This window comes from Bufo gargarizans, chromosome 4 (assembly GCF_014858855.1).
Source record: "Bufo gargarizans isolate SCDJY-AF-19 chromosome 4, ASM1485885v1, whole genome shotgun sequence".
Lineage (NCBI taxonomy): Eukaryota > Metazoa > Chordata > Amphibia > Anura > Bufonidae > Bufo > Bufo gargarizans.
Window position 1 is genome coordinate 411,818,303 of NC_058083.1, and position 14,932 is coordinate 411,833,234.

Genomic DNA, 14,932 nt, shown 5'->3' on the forward strand with positions numbered 1-14,932 from the left:
GATCACCACAATCAGATATGTATCACTTGCTCTATGGACTCCTGTGGCTATGCTTGTGTGGAGCCTTCTCTATTGGAGTCTATGATGGGTTATATAAAGAGCCAAGTAAGAGTCATGAGCACCTTAACATTAAGGCTGTTGAAATATGTGTGTTACAGACCCCCATTTTCCTAGGTGATTCCAAAGACTCCTTACATTATTTTTGTGCCTTTGAATTTCAGCAGAGGTATGCAGACCTTTACAAAAAGTACTTGAGGACCCCTGGTATAGAGAAGCAGTTATAGGGTTGATACTCACGTGGACTGTCAGTGTACCCCACCTCCTATCCACCCACCATTTGTCTGCATAGTTAACAATTGTCATTAGAGATGAGAGAATCGAAGCTGACGAAGTGGAATTCGATCCGAATTTTAGGAAATTCTTTATTTGCACCAAAGCCGAATTTCCTCGCGCTTCGTGGTAACGAATAGCATTGTTTTCTAAAACGTCTGTTGCATGTGTGAGGATATGGAGAAAGAAACTCTGAGAAGGCGGGATCACCCATAATGCCATGCATACAGACAATCAGCAGCCAGACAGCCCTGTGATGTCACAGCCCTATAAATCCAAATCAAAAATTTCCAGCTGCCTTGCTTGCTTTAATCTTATGTCTTGATTTTCAAAAAATAGTCCTCAAATGGGATGCGTTTCGGCACATATAGCCTTCCTCAGCCATACTACATATGACAATAAATTCTCTTTTATAAGTATCCAATCACATCACATGCTTATGACATCATCAAATGATTAATTAATTATACAAATACAACCTGGCGTAATACATCACATGACTAAGGCAATTTATCTGAGCTCTAATTTCATGTAGGTACATCATTTCATTATCATAGTGTTGCGGCCTGACTTCATAATCCCTGTTCAGACCTCTGGGCTGCAGTGTATCTAATCTGTGAATCCAGAATGCTTCCCTCCTTAATAAAAGTTTTTCCTCTTCGTGGAGGGCTAACCTGCTCTATCACCTGGTATTTTAACTGTGAAATGGAGTACCTGCAATTTTCAAAATGAAAGGTTATCGGTAACAGTAGATTTTTATTACGTATTGTGGACTTGTGCTTACAAATCCAGTTTCTAAGGGTCTGCATAGTCTCTCCTATATATAGAAAACCACAAGGGCATTTAATCAGGTATATCACATTTGATGTATCACAAGCGTATTTCTTTGAATACTTAAATGGGATCTGGTAAGAGATCAAATTTACAATGACATATAATCAAGAATGTGTCTCTTTTTTAGATAAGGTGGTAAAAAAAAAAATAAAGATGGATATTTAGATACAGATCTCTTTAGGAAGAAAACAGATAAGGCCTTGTTCACATCATCGTTTCTCCTTTCCGTTCTCCGGCTCCGTTGAGGAGCAAGAGAACGGAAAGGACGGATTCTGCAGATAACTGAGACCTAACTGAGCGTAACTTTAGTCTCCGCTCAAAAATAATGTTCTGAGCGGACACCGAACGGACCCCATTATAGTCTTTAGGCTCTGTTACGCTCAGTTAGGTCCCAGTTATCTACAGAATCCGTCGTTTCCGTTCCCCTGCTCTTCAACAGAGCCAGAGAACGGAAAGCAGAAACGGTGATGTGAATGAGGCCTAAAAATAATATCCTACACTACCAAAGTGCCCATCCACCAGCCACGAAGAGGGCTATACCCAAGTCCCAATACATGAGGGTCAAAAAGATAGTGACAGTGTAATGCAAGGCACCAACAAACAGACCAGTGATGAAAGCAAAAAGGTGTTTATTCACCAGAAACATAAACGTCCAGGACACTTGCTGGTAACAAGGAATAATAACAAAAAACCAGGCAAGGAGATTCCAGGAATAGTCCCAACCAGTGCTGAATGATGCTGTGCACTTGGCAGTCGAGTCACTCCAGATCTTGGGTCCGCTGTAAGGACAAAGTTCCTGGCAGTCTTCAGTCACTAGGAGTTGTGACCTATACCTGGTTGAGGGAAAATAACAGTGGGCACTGATCACCCTGAGAGACCTCCTTTTAAATGCCTGCTGACCAATCCCAGGGTGCCAAGTGTCCACTACCATAGGTGAACAAATTGCCCTGCACCTGAGTACAAGGCCTAAGGCAATCACAAGTTGATTAACCCATGGCTGGCTCCCTAATCCACTTTGCTCTTGTGAGTCAGTATAATATGCGCCACTGGTCGACGAAGTGCATAAGAAGCGCGTACTCGCGACCGTGTATCCCTTTGCGAACCTGCCCTCGTGCGTACGCACGGACGCATGATTGACTCAGCGCGAGTATGCGAGCGCGTGGACCCAGATGCGGAAACGGAAGTCGCAGGAGACACCGGAGACAACCCTGGCCGCGGCGTCTTGTCACTCGCCTGGCCACTCTGTCCCCGGGACTCCGATGGTCCTCCCCTCCGATGTCCACGCGAACGCATCTCCGCACTGGCTCGCAAAGGGGTCAGCGCTGGTGCATCAGAGACACGCATAACCTGTCCCGCAACTCCACGAGGACCCCTCTTGGTTCCCCTGGAGTGCAAAGCAGGTGAGGATCTTACAGACAGACCCCCTAAACCAGCAAAAAAGAATGGAAGAAATTACATCAAGATTTTTGGAGAGAAATTACCCCTCAGAATTATTAACAAAAGAAAAGGAATCAGTGATGGTACAACAAACACAAAAGAACACAGTTGATCATATAGCATTTATACACAAATATCATCCTTGGATAATATAGTCCGTAAACATTGGCATGTATTGGGGAGAGCATATCCAAGGGTTAAAGAGTTTCAGAACACAGCACTTATTTGTAACAAACGAAATTCCAACTTGAGAGACCAGTTGATACATGCAGATATAGGGAATATAAGGGCAATCAGGTTCAGAGAACCTTGACGCATCAGAAAATCGGAACATTTCCATGTCTGCATTGTATGCAGTGCTCTAATGTAGTAAAGGGCCCCTATTTCTATCATCCACACACAGGGAAATCTTACAGGATCAGGGGCTATTACACTTGTGATACATCAAACGTGATATACCTGATTGAATGCCCTTGTGGTTTTCTATATATAGGAGAGACTATGCAGACCCTTAGAAACTGGATTTGTAAGCACAAGTCCACAATACGTAGATGATAGAGCAGGTTTGCCCTCCACGAAGAGGAGGGCATAAAAAACTTTTATTAAGGAGAGAAGCATTCTGGATTCACAGATTAGATACACTGCAGCCCAGAGGTCAGAACAGGGATAATGAAGTAATGGCGTTTTTAAGGATTTTTTATGGATTTGATATTTATTGTGATGTATTTTCTTCACAGGCCGCAACACTACGATAATTAAATGATTTACCTACATGAAATTAGAGCTCAGATGAATTGCCTTAGTCATGTCATGTATCACACCGGGTTGTATTTGTATAGTTAATTAATCATTTGATGAGGTCATAAGCATTTGATGTGATTGGATACTTAGAAAAGAGAATTTATTGTCATATGTTGTGTGGCTGAGGAAGGCTATATGTGCCGAAACGCGTCCGATTTGAAGACAATAAAAAAAAAAAAATAAAGACAAAAGATTAAAGCAAGCAAGGCAGATGGGAATTCTTTATTTGGATCTTGTGGTGGGGGTTCCTCCCCTTTCCTGTGCAGCCGAGACAGGACCGTGAGCCGTTGATTTGGAGAACTGTCCTATGAATAGCTGCCATTTACCAATGTACTTAGTGCAGGGAGAGATGTCTGCAGGCGCTAGAGACAGTGTTAGAAAAAACGTCATTGTGCTAAAAAAAAACATTTACAATTGCAGGGAAAGATTATTCAAGGTGTAGGGAAAGGATAGGGAGGAATCATTCAGCAACATTTATGCTGAACAGGGTTCAGTAGGGGAGGTTACAGCCTAGGTAATAGGAACAATCCTATTACACCTTAGTGCACTGACTGGGGATCCAAATTGCCATTATATAACTCTGTAATTCCAGCAAATTGTTCTTATTAGGGTGCAAGTGCTGTTTGATACAGGCATTAACAGGGTTTATTACAAGGAAATATTTCTATGTCTTATTTTCCCTTGTGCGGTGAAGTTATATGTTCTAAAGCATTTTTTGGCTTGTATTAGTGGGAAAAAAAGGGCTGCGACACAGTGAGGGGTTGTGTCTGGCAAGGCAGGTATTTTCCTCCCAGCATGTGCGGCTGGGCTGGTTTCCAGTCAGGTGAGGTCAAATACTGGACCGGAGTTTAAGTGCCCGTCTGGGTTTTGGCAGCACCTGGCTGTCCTTAAATAGACAGCTGGGTTAAGCAGAGATGTCTCTGTTTTGGGGATCTGAGGCTTTGTGTCAAGCTGGAGGGCTGAGAGCCGCATGCTGGGGAAACAGGCCCCCTATAGCCTGCTGTGGACTACTGGAGGCAGAACTACCAGCAAGGTGACTTGTGTTATATGAACTTTCCATTGTGTGTGAATTAACACCAAGACTTCGAAGTTACATAGTGTTTTGTGCAATTGCCTCAAGTGTAAATAAACACTGACGTTTTGCGTTAAGAACTTGTATTTTGCCTCTGAACTGCGCCCACTTACCCTATATACCAGAGCGAAACCCAACAATTGGTGAAGGATGCGGGCAAGAGCAGTGAGGCTGGCGTGAACGCAGATATTTTTGGTTTCTGCATTCTTAAGGCATTGTTGTATGTCGTACATTAAACCAGCTGTACTACAACCAGTGCCCCATGACAAAATGGAGGCTGTTGTGAAGGCCCCTTACGGAGACTAATCTGCAGCAGTGAGAGACAAACCTGCAGCAATGGGAGGTTAATAAGCAGCAGAGACTAACCAGTTGCTGCTACAACATGTGATGGCTTTGCAGACAGCATTAGCAACTCCGAGTGTCCATGATGCCCGGAAAGCAGTCCGTGCCGCAATTCCTAAGATGACCCCCGCAGACAACATCGAAACCTACCTGCCGATGTATGACAAAGTGGCCATCAGGGAAAAGCTACCCCGTGACCATTGGGTTGAGGTTCTTGCTCCATTCCTGGCATCTGATTCCCAAAGGGTGTATTTCGACTTGCCGGACGATCAAGCGGCTGACTACCAAAAAGTAAAGTGTGAGATTTTGGCAAGACTGGGGGGGAATGTGTTGGTCTAGGCCCAGTGGGTACATCAGTGGGGGTTTAAGCCAGCTGAGCCTGCGAGGACCCAGTATTATGACTTACTCCACCTCTTGCAAAAGTGGCTACAGCTATGCTGGATAGACTATTGTCTGATATGTTCTTGAGGGCTCTGCCACCCCCTCTCCAGCACTGGATCGGTCAGGTATCTGCTGGAAACGCTCTAGAAATGGTGGACCTTGTGGAGCGCTACGAGGCTACAAAGACTGTTACAGGGCGTTCTTTTAGGAGGGGGGCAGTAAAACCCTGTAAATCTCCATACCATACCCGGCGACTTGTACCAACCAAACTCACCCGGGGTGTACCCTCTACGGACCTAGCTCCGATAGTCTGCTGGCGGTGTCAGGAGCTGGGCCATGTAAGAGCTCGTGACACCGCCAGGTGGATCCCATGGATACTAACTATGACTACTATCAGTCGCTATATGCCAGGAAGCTGTGTGCAGCAGGTACCCCAAAAACTGTAAACCACCTGTGCCAGGTGGAGGTAGGAGACACTCCAGCGGGGGCTCTGCTGGACTCAGGGAGCCTGGTGTCCTTTGTAAGGGCTCCCCTGGTACGGTCAGCGGAGTATACTAGCCAGAAAGCCGGGGTCAGGTGCATCCATGGAGACTTAAAAGACTATCCCACCACCAGGGTGTCTCTAACCACAGGGGCGGGCAGATGGACTCACGAAGTGGCAGTTGCCCCAAATTTACACTATGAACTTATAATAGGGAGAGACTTCCCAGGCTTCCTGGCACTGTGGCCTGCTATGAGAGTGACTGATACACATGAGACAGGAGTAACCCTAGCAGAGTGGCCAGGTTTATGGGGGATACCAGAACCCTGGGAAGCTGATACTGGCCCAACATATTCAAGGAAGTGGAATAGTTTTGTAAGTCTTGCCCGACCTGACAGATAACTAGCCCCGAGCCACATTTCCGTAGTCCCCTTATACCTCTACCGATTATCGAAGTACCGTTTGACCAAATAGCTATGGACCTCATAGGCCCAGTACCGAAGTCCGCCAGAGGGCATCAACACATCTTAGTCATTCTAGACTATGCCACTCGGTACCAGGAGGCGGTGCCACTGCAACATACCTCGGCCAAACTCATAGCTAAGGAGTTAATGGAGATGTTTTCCCGAGTAGGACTATCTAAAGAGGTTCTGACCGACCGACCCCTTTTATGTCCAAGGTGATGAGGGAACTCTGTAAGTTGCTGCACATAAAACAACTACGGACGTCCGTTTACCATCTGCAAACGGACAGTCTGGTAGAATGGTTTGACCAAACATGAAAAAATATGTTGAAAAAGGTAGTGTTTAAAGATGGGAAGGACGGGGATCTCCTCATCTCATGTTCGCAGTGCGAGAGTTACCCCAGGCCTCTACTGGGTTCTCGCCCTTCGAACTGCTATATGACAGACACACTCACGGTCTCTTGGACGTGGCCAAAGAGGCGTGGGAACAACAACCCACTGCATATAAAAGTGTAATTGAGTACGTTACCCAAATGCAAGATCAGCTAGAGACAGTGTTGCCAATTGTTAGGGAGCATATGGAGGCAGCTCAGTGAGCCTAGAGTCGGGTCTATAATCGGCAGGCTCGGGTCTGAATCTTTAACCCGGGTAATCAGGTTTTGGTTCTGGTGCTGACCGTGGACAGTAAGTTCCTGGCTAGGTGGCAGGGGCCTTACAAGGTACTCAAGAAAATTGGAGATGTAAACTACAAGGTACACCAGCCAGGGCAGCGAAAGCCAGAGCAGGTTTACCATGTGAATTTACTCAAACTGTGGAAAGATAAGGAAACCTGTACAGAAGACATCCTGCGGATGGGTTTTCTAGGACAAGAGGTACCAGCTCCTCTGTCTAAGAGGCGGCTGCCAGCTGACACCGAAGATCCAAGGAGGGGGGCGGCAGGAAGCAGCGGAGACCGAAACATCAGAAGGAGGGCAACCGCCTCGTCTGCAAGCGAGGCAGCAAGCAGACACCGCCAGAGAAGGCAGACAAATGCAGGGGATCCGCAGAGAGTCCGGTCCAGCAGATCGCAAAGGGCCCAGAGGTGGAGGAGTCTCGCGGTTAAGATACAGAGGCTCGTTTCTTCACGACCGTTTTTAATACTGATTGGACCCTGGGCAAGAATTTACTTGGGCCCCCTGGATCCCGCCTTCCCACACTCTTGCATGCAATTACACCCTCCACCACAACACACACACAAAAAAAATATCCACACACTTCGTAGAGTAGTGAACTTTAATAATGATGAGCGGCCACTAGAAGTGTTCCTTGGCAGTAATGTAAATACTGTCTTTTTTCTGAAAAGGCAGTCTTTACATTAAAAAGCTTGCAGAGACATGCTATAGACACCAGAACTACTACGTTTAGCTGTTGTGGTTCTGGTGACTATAGTGTCCCTTAATATAGAAAAAAAAAAGAGTCAGCACAAAAGTATCAAATAAAATGGCTGTATCATTATTCAAAAAATTTAAAAAAGCACAACTTCTGACACAAATATATAGTATTTAGCAGATTACTTATTTTTTATTTTTTACAATGTGCAGATAGTACTGTACTACTAACCACTCCATCCACCCCTACATACAGGGTATTACAGCACCACATACCTCTTACATCCAGTGACGTCTCCTTGATGTAGACTTTCTCTTTCCTCATCTTCTCCTTTCAGACCTTCAGACCAGACCAACATTTTTCAGCCATTTCTCGTCCCTGCAGTATGACAAACAAAATCTTAGTTTAGTACTTTTCCATCATCCTCCCATCTTCTGGACAAATCATCCTACCACCCCCAATACTGTGCCGCTGTGCTCCCCAATACTATACTGCAGAAACAGATAAACCCCCTCTGATAATAGTAGTACCATGCAGATAGTGCCCTTCGATAATTATTGGCACACAGTGCCCTAAAATAACTGCGCCCAGCAAATAGTGCCCCTGACACTTCTAGTGCAAACATAACGTCCCCCAAAAATAATTGTGGTAAGCTGATACTGTGCCAAGGTGCCCCCACAGTAATAGTGCTCCCAAAAGTCCCACCAATAGGAATAATTCTCTGCTAGAGCTCATATAGTAGTAATAGTGCTCCTACAGTGTCCCCAACATGTCCCCACTGTGCCCCAGAAGTAATTATGCTCCCATAGTGCCCATACTAGTAATCATGTTCCCCATATAGACCCCCAGTAGTAATAAAGCCCATCAAAATTCCCCCCAGTAATAATTCTCCTTCATGTGCCAGTGCAAAAAATACCCCCTTTTATTGCCCCCAGTTGAGCTAATGTCCCCATAGTGCCCCCATAATGTGCCAGTATAAAATACCACTATATAGTGCCCCAGTAGATGCCCTCAGTGTCCCCCATAATTTGCAAATATAAAATAATCCTTCTTAGTGCCCCCCATAGATGAGCCCATAGTACTCCTCTCTCCCCTTCCCCATAGTACCCACCATAATGTGCCCCAGTATAAAATGCCCCTATACAGAGCCCCCCATATAAAATACCCCTTCTTTGTGGCCTCAGTAGATGCCCCCATAGTGCCCCAATATTGTGCCAGTAAGAAGTGCCCCCATGAATTCCCCCAAAGCGCCACCCAATAATGTGCCAGTAAAAAGTGCCACCAATAATGTGCCAGTAAGAAGTGCCCCCATAGATGCCTCCACAGTGCCCCCCATAATATGCCAGTAAGATGTGCCCCCATAGATGCCCTGCAATAATGTGCCAGTAACAAGTGCCCCCATAGATGGCCCCAAATCATGTGCCAGTAACAAGTGACCCCATAGATGCCCCCCAATCATGTGCCAGTAACAGGTGCACCCACAGATGCCCCCCAGTCATGTGCCATTCACAGGTGCCCCCACAGATGCACCCCAAACATGTGCCAGTAACAGGTGCCCCCATAGATGCTCCCCAAACATGCCCCAGTAGTAGTACCATATAAAATAAAATAAACACTTATACTTACCTCTTCCGGCCTGTGTCCCGCGCTGTACAGCTCATGCGGAGAGATGCCCTATCAGAGGAACGGGGAATGGAGACTCCTCTCCCTCCCGTGCCCCACTGCAGCACTTCCATTGGTAGCCCTGTCCTGAGGACAGCGATACAAATGACTATGGAGATGAGCACTTCCACAATGAAAGCGCTCATCTCCCTGTGACCTGCCGCCGCCCTCCACGTCACCAGTGGCCAGTGGGGCACAATAGGCAGCTGCCTTCGGCCCCCCAATAGCAATTGGGCCCGGGCCAGCTGCCCCTTTTGCCCCACATTAAAGACGGCTCTGGTTGTCTTGCACAGTGCAGCGGGATAGAACAGTCGGAGGGAGGAGAGACATAGCAAACCTATGTCATCATGTCTTCACCCCCTCTGACGAAGGGGCTTCATCATTGGGTGGCAGCTTGCCCGTGAGGCAGCGGTGGAACCAGCAAGTGGCCAGCATGGCCAAACGTGGCCGGGGTAGACCACCAACATCGCAGAAGCCTAGATGCCCGGGAAGTAGCGGTGCACAGGTTCACGGAGGCAGCGGCGGTAGCAGTCAGTCAGTGCGTTGTGTTGGGGGTAAAATCACCTACTCGGTGGTGCGGCAGTTTTTTGTTAAGCCGCTGGAGGAGGTGAACATGGCCATATGTAGGGGCAGAAGGTGAAGCATGGCCAGGGTGCCAATGTTGGCACCACGGCCCTGCGTCAACATATGCAACATCACCATAAAGTGGCCTGGTAGAACCGTGGCTCTGATGTGGTGGTCCAGCCTGCCTACCCAGTGGCACGCACCCGATTTCAGGCAGTCAAGGCTCCACCACCTCAGCCGAAGGGAGCTGTCTGTCCTTCCCATCATCTACCACTCCTGATGCTCCTGCTCCTTGCCCTCCCACTCCTCATTACTCATTTCATCAACAATCGATCACCGACGTGATTGCCAAAACACAACAGTATGCGTGCACTTATCAAACGGCGCTAAAGCTGAAAGTGCTCCTGGCCAAGTTGCTGGGGCTGCAGTCCCTCCCTGCACTCTGCACTTTTCAGAGAACTGATGGCTTGTGTCAAGCCGAAGTGGAGAGTCCCAAGCCTTCATTTGTTTGCCAAAAAGGCAATACCAGCCCTGCACACGTATGTAGAACAGAAGGTGGGCCAGTCCTTGAGCCTGTTGGTATCTGCCAAAGTGCACGGCAGCGCCAACGTGTGGAGCTGTGACTACGGTCAGGGACAGTACATGTCCTTTAGGGCCCAACTGTTTATTGGTGGTTATTGTTCTGACGGATCAGAGGAAGGGCAAAATAATCAGTGACTAGTGTTGGGCACGAATATTCGAATAGCGAATATTAATCGTGAATATCGGCACTTCGAGAATTCGTAAATATTTAGAATAAAGTGATATATATTTGTCATTTCGAATATTCTAGATTTTTTTTTCCATCAGTAACCTCCTTTCTTGCTTGTGGGCCAATGAGAAGGCTGCATGTTTTTGTCTGAGCTTAGCAACATCCCTAGCAACCAATAAGAAAGTTGCCTACCCCTTACTACACAGAACAAAAATATAGACGCAACACTTTCGGTTTTGCTCCTATTTTGTATGAGCTGAACTCAAAGATCTGAAACATTTTCTACATACACAAAAGACCCATTACTCTCAAATATTGTTCACAAACCTGTCTAAATCTGTGTTAGTGAGCACTTCTCCTTTGCCGAGATAATCCATCCCACCTCACAGGTCTGGCATATCAAGCTGCTGATTAGACAGCATGAATGTTGCACAGGTGTGCCTTAGACTAACCACAATAAAAGACCACTTTGAAATGTGCAGTTTGATCACACAGCACAATGCCACAGATGTTGCAACGTTTGAGGGAGCATGCAATTGGCATGCTGACTGCAGGAATGTCTACCAGAGCTGTTGCCCGTGCAATAAATGTTTATTTCTCTACCATAAGCCGTCTCCAAAGGCGTTTCAGAGAATTTGGCAGTACATCCAACTGGCCTCACAACCGCAGACCATGTGTAACCACACCAGCCCAGGACCTCCACATCCAGCATGTTCACCTCCATGATCGTCTCAGACCAGCCACCAATATTTTGTGTATGTAGAAAATGTTTCAGATCTTTGAGTTAAGCTTATACAAAATGGGAGCAAAACCGAAAGTGTTGCGTTTATATTTTTGTTCAGTGTAGTAAGGGGTAGGCAACTTTCCTATTGGTAAAAACCTCCCCAGCAGCCCTTATATGCAGTATTTTGCAGATCTGAGAGAGACAGCAGTGTTATTGCTGTGCTCTCTCCTTTCCTGTGTCATTATATTAGATAGTTAATTAGTTAGTTAGTAAGCTTAGCTTATATATATATACAGATAGTTAGTGGGAGATAGTGTAGGTTAGATAGTGATATAGTGTAGCTGATATGGACAGCAGAACCTACATACATGCTGCATACATAGTACTGTATGTATGTATGTATGCTACATACATACATACATAGTTTTGTGATGTCACAAGTTCAAAACAATACTTAGTGCACCAATCACTAATAAGTAGTCAGACCTGGTAAAATGTGAAGTTGCACGTATTGCGGCAAAATATTCACATCATTAGTGCCGATTTCACAATCGTAAATATGTTGGAGCACTCTATCTGCATATAAAGCTACTGTAATGTTCTGCTGTGCCAACCATTTTCTTCAGTCTTAGGGAACTTCTGGCAGCTTGAAAAATTTAGCTACATTGACCCACGCCTGTATTTCGCACGCATTACGCGAAAATTACATTGCCGATTTTTCGCGATCCAGAAAATAATCTCGAATTTGTGAATATATGACGAATATTCTACCAAATATTCGCGAAATATCGCAAATTTGAATATTGCCCCTGCCGCTCATCACTATCGTGAACACAAACTTACTGCTGACGCCCTCTCCACTCTGTCAGGGGGCTCTACTTATATAAGTGTTTAATAGAACACGTTCTGTAGACATCTATGTGGAATCAGCTGCCGACGGTGTAAAAGGAATGCGCTTCTTCTTGACGCTAACATTGATCTGTAAGACTGAGTTCATACTTAAGATATTTGGTCAGTTTTGGCCCTGTGACTGCCCTAATAAGTGAAGTGTGCAGTGATTCTAAGAGAGACGCCTGTCATCTGCATGTCATACTGACTCACAGTATTATTTCACTACCAAAGCAGACTCCCTATGCATATTACTGCAAGGGACAGTGTTCTACACCACTATAAAGGCTCTCTGCAGACAGAAAATAGCAGTTTTTTAACGCAATTCACCACATATAAATTCAGATCGAAACACATTTTTCCCCAAAAATTTGGCGAACCGGCAAAGCGAATTCTTGAAAAATTTGCTCATCTCTAATTGTCATGTTTAGTTGATGTTATTTGATGTGATGCATTACTTCATACTGTACTTTGCAATAATTATATATAAAACATATCAGGACCGTACAAAAAATGCAATTAACATAACCGTGGACGTTTCAAGACCTCAGAAGAAGTGCTGTAAGGCAAAGCAAGCAAACTGCCTAAATTGGAATTAAGACATGATCTCCTTGATTTCGCATATTGTAAGAAATTTAAAAGGGTGACATCTTCACTTTCTTGTCTTTCCATTTTTATCCTATGAATATAAATATACACGTAAAGCAGGATTATTCAAAAAGGATGTAAGTAAAAGCCTGTAGTTAAAGTAAACAAACTATGATCTTGAACACTGAAAGCTGTGCGGTGATCAGTTGCTGTGTTGTGATTTAGACAGTTTTCATTAATATCTTCCTTTAGGTTAGTTTAAGCTAACAGATATCGGCAGGTTTAAGATGGTGACACTGCAGCAAGAAAAAGCTTTCTGCGTGTTGGAATTTGCAAGAACGAGGTCTGTTGTGACAGTACAGCGAAATTTTCTGCATAAATTTGGTGAATGTGCTCTGGATAGAAACTGCATTTAGCACTGGATGAAGCATTTTGAAACCACTGGCTGTTTACCTTCATGTGTAAATTCGGTGCCAACCAAAGGCTAAGGGTACTTTCACACTTGCGGCAGAAGAACCGTCAAAACGTATGCAAACTGATGGCATTTGTCAGACGGATCAGGATCCTGATCCGTCTGACAAATGCATTGAAATACCAGATCCGTCTCTCTGGTGTCATCTGGAAAAACTGATTTTTTTCAAATTCTTTGTGGCCTGAGCATGCGCAGACTGCAATGCCAGATCTGTTTTGCAAGAACACTCAGGGCCGGATCCGGCATTAATGCATTTCAATGGGAAAAAATGCCAGATCCGGCATTCCGGCAAGTGTTCCGGAATTTTGGACGGAGATAAAACCGCAGCATGCTGCGGTATTATCTCCGTCCTGAAAAGGCAAAAAAATTGAACTGAAGACATCCTGATGCATCCTGAACAGATTACTCTCCATTCAGAATGCATAGGGATAAAGCTGATCAGTTATTTTCCGGTATTGAGCCCCTAAGACGGAACTCAATGCCGGAAAAGAATAATGCTAGTGTGCAAGTACAGTATATTCCTGCGTATAAGACTACTTTTTAACACATGAAAATCTTCTCAAAAGTCGGGTGTCGTCTTATATGCCGGGTGTCGTCTCATATGCCGGTATACAGCGTGCTGAAACTTACTTCCTAGCAAGACTGGAGAAGCTGTCCTTCTCCAGCTTCAGGGACAGGCGCCCTGTAGCTGAGCCACTGTGTGCTGCATCCCGGCCAGCCGCTCCTGAAGCAGCCCCCTTTCCCTGCTCTGTGGTTTTCTCATGCCGGCAGTATCACATTGCGTACTACCGCTCAGATCGTCTTGAAGACAAGGAGGGCTGGGCAGGCAGGGAGAGCTGACCCACCCAATCCAAGAAGGCTTTGTATGCAGTGTGCACAGAAAATACCGGTACATCGCTTGCTGTGATTGGCTGGTTGTTGTATACTGGGTTGGATTGGCAATTCTGAGGGAAGGCAGGGGGGGAGCAGGAGCATCTGCACTTCAGCCAATTCTAATGTTGGCGGATCTCTAATGAAGTTCGGTGTGCATCTTATCTGTGGTAAAAAAACAGTCTATCTGGGGAGCAGATACATGTGGTGGTGAATACAGTACAACACCAATATCTGTACCTGTACATACAGTACAGCACCAGTATCTGCATCGGTTCATACAGTATAGCGCCAGTACATACAGTACAGTATACAAATGGCTAACAGTCAAGACCCCATCATGGCTCTACCAGCAAGAAGAAAGAAATATGAAGCCAGTTTCAAACTTAAAGTTGTAAACTTTGCCATGGAACATAATAACTGCGCTGCTGCAAGACAATATGGAGTAACAGAAAAGATGGTTCGGGACTGGAAAGCAAATGAAAAAGCATTAAAGAGTATGCCAAGGGGTAAGTGTGCATTAAGGAGAGGCCACATTGGCCAGAACTCGAAAAACATAAAGCAGACATGGTGAATGAGCATCGCCAAAATGGTTATGTAGTGACACAAAATAAAATATGTTTGTTTGCACTTCAGTGAGCCAAATCTAACCCAGATCACAACAGACTTAAGGCCACTGCATCCTGGGGTACTAGATTCTTGGAAAGGCATAATATGGTACTGAGGCAAAAGACGAAAATTGCACAACAATTACCTGCAGATCTTGATGCCAAAGTAAATGTTGTTGGAGGGGTAGTCTTATACGGCGAGTATAGCCCAAACCCTATATTTCAACTGGAAAAGTTGGGGGTCGTATTATACGCCCAGTCGTCTTATACGTCGGAAAATACGGTACCCTTAACTA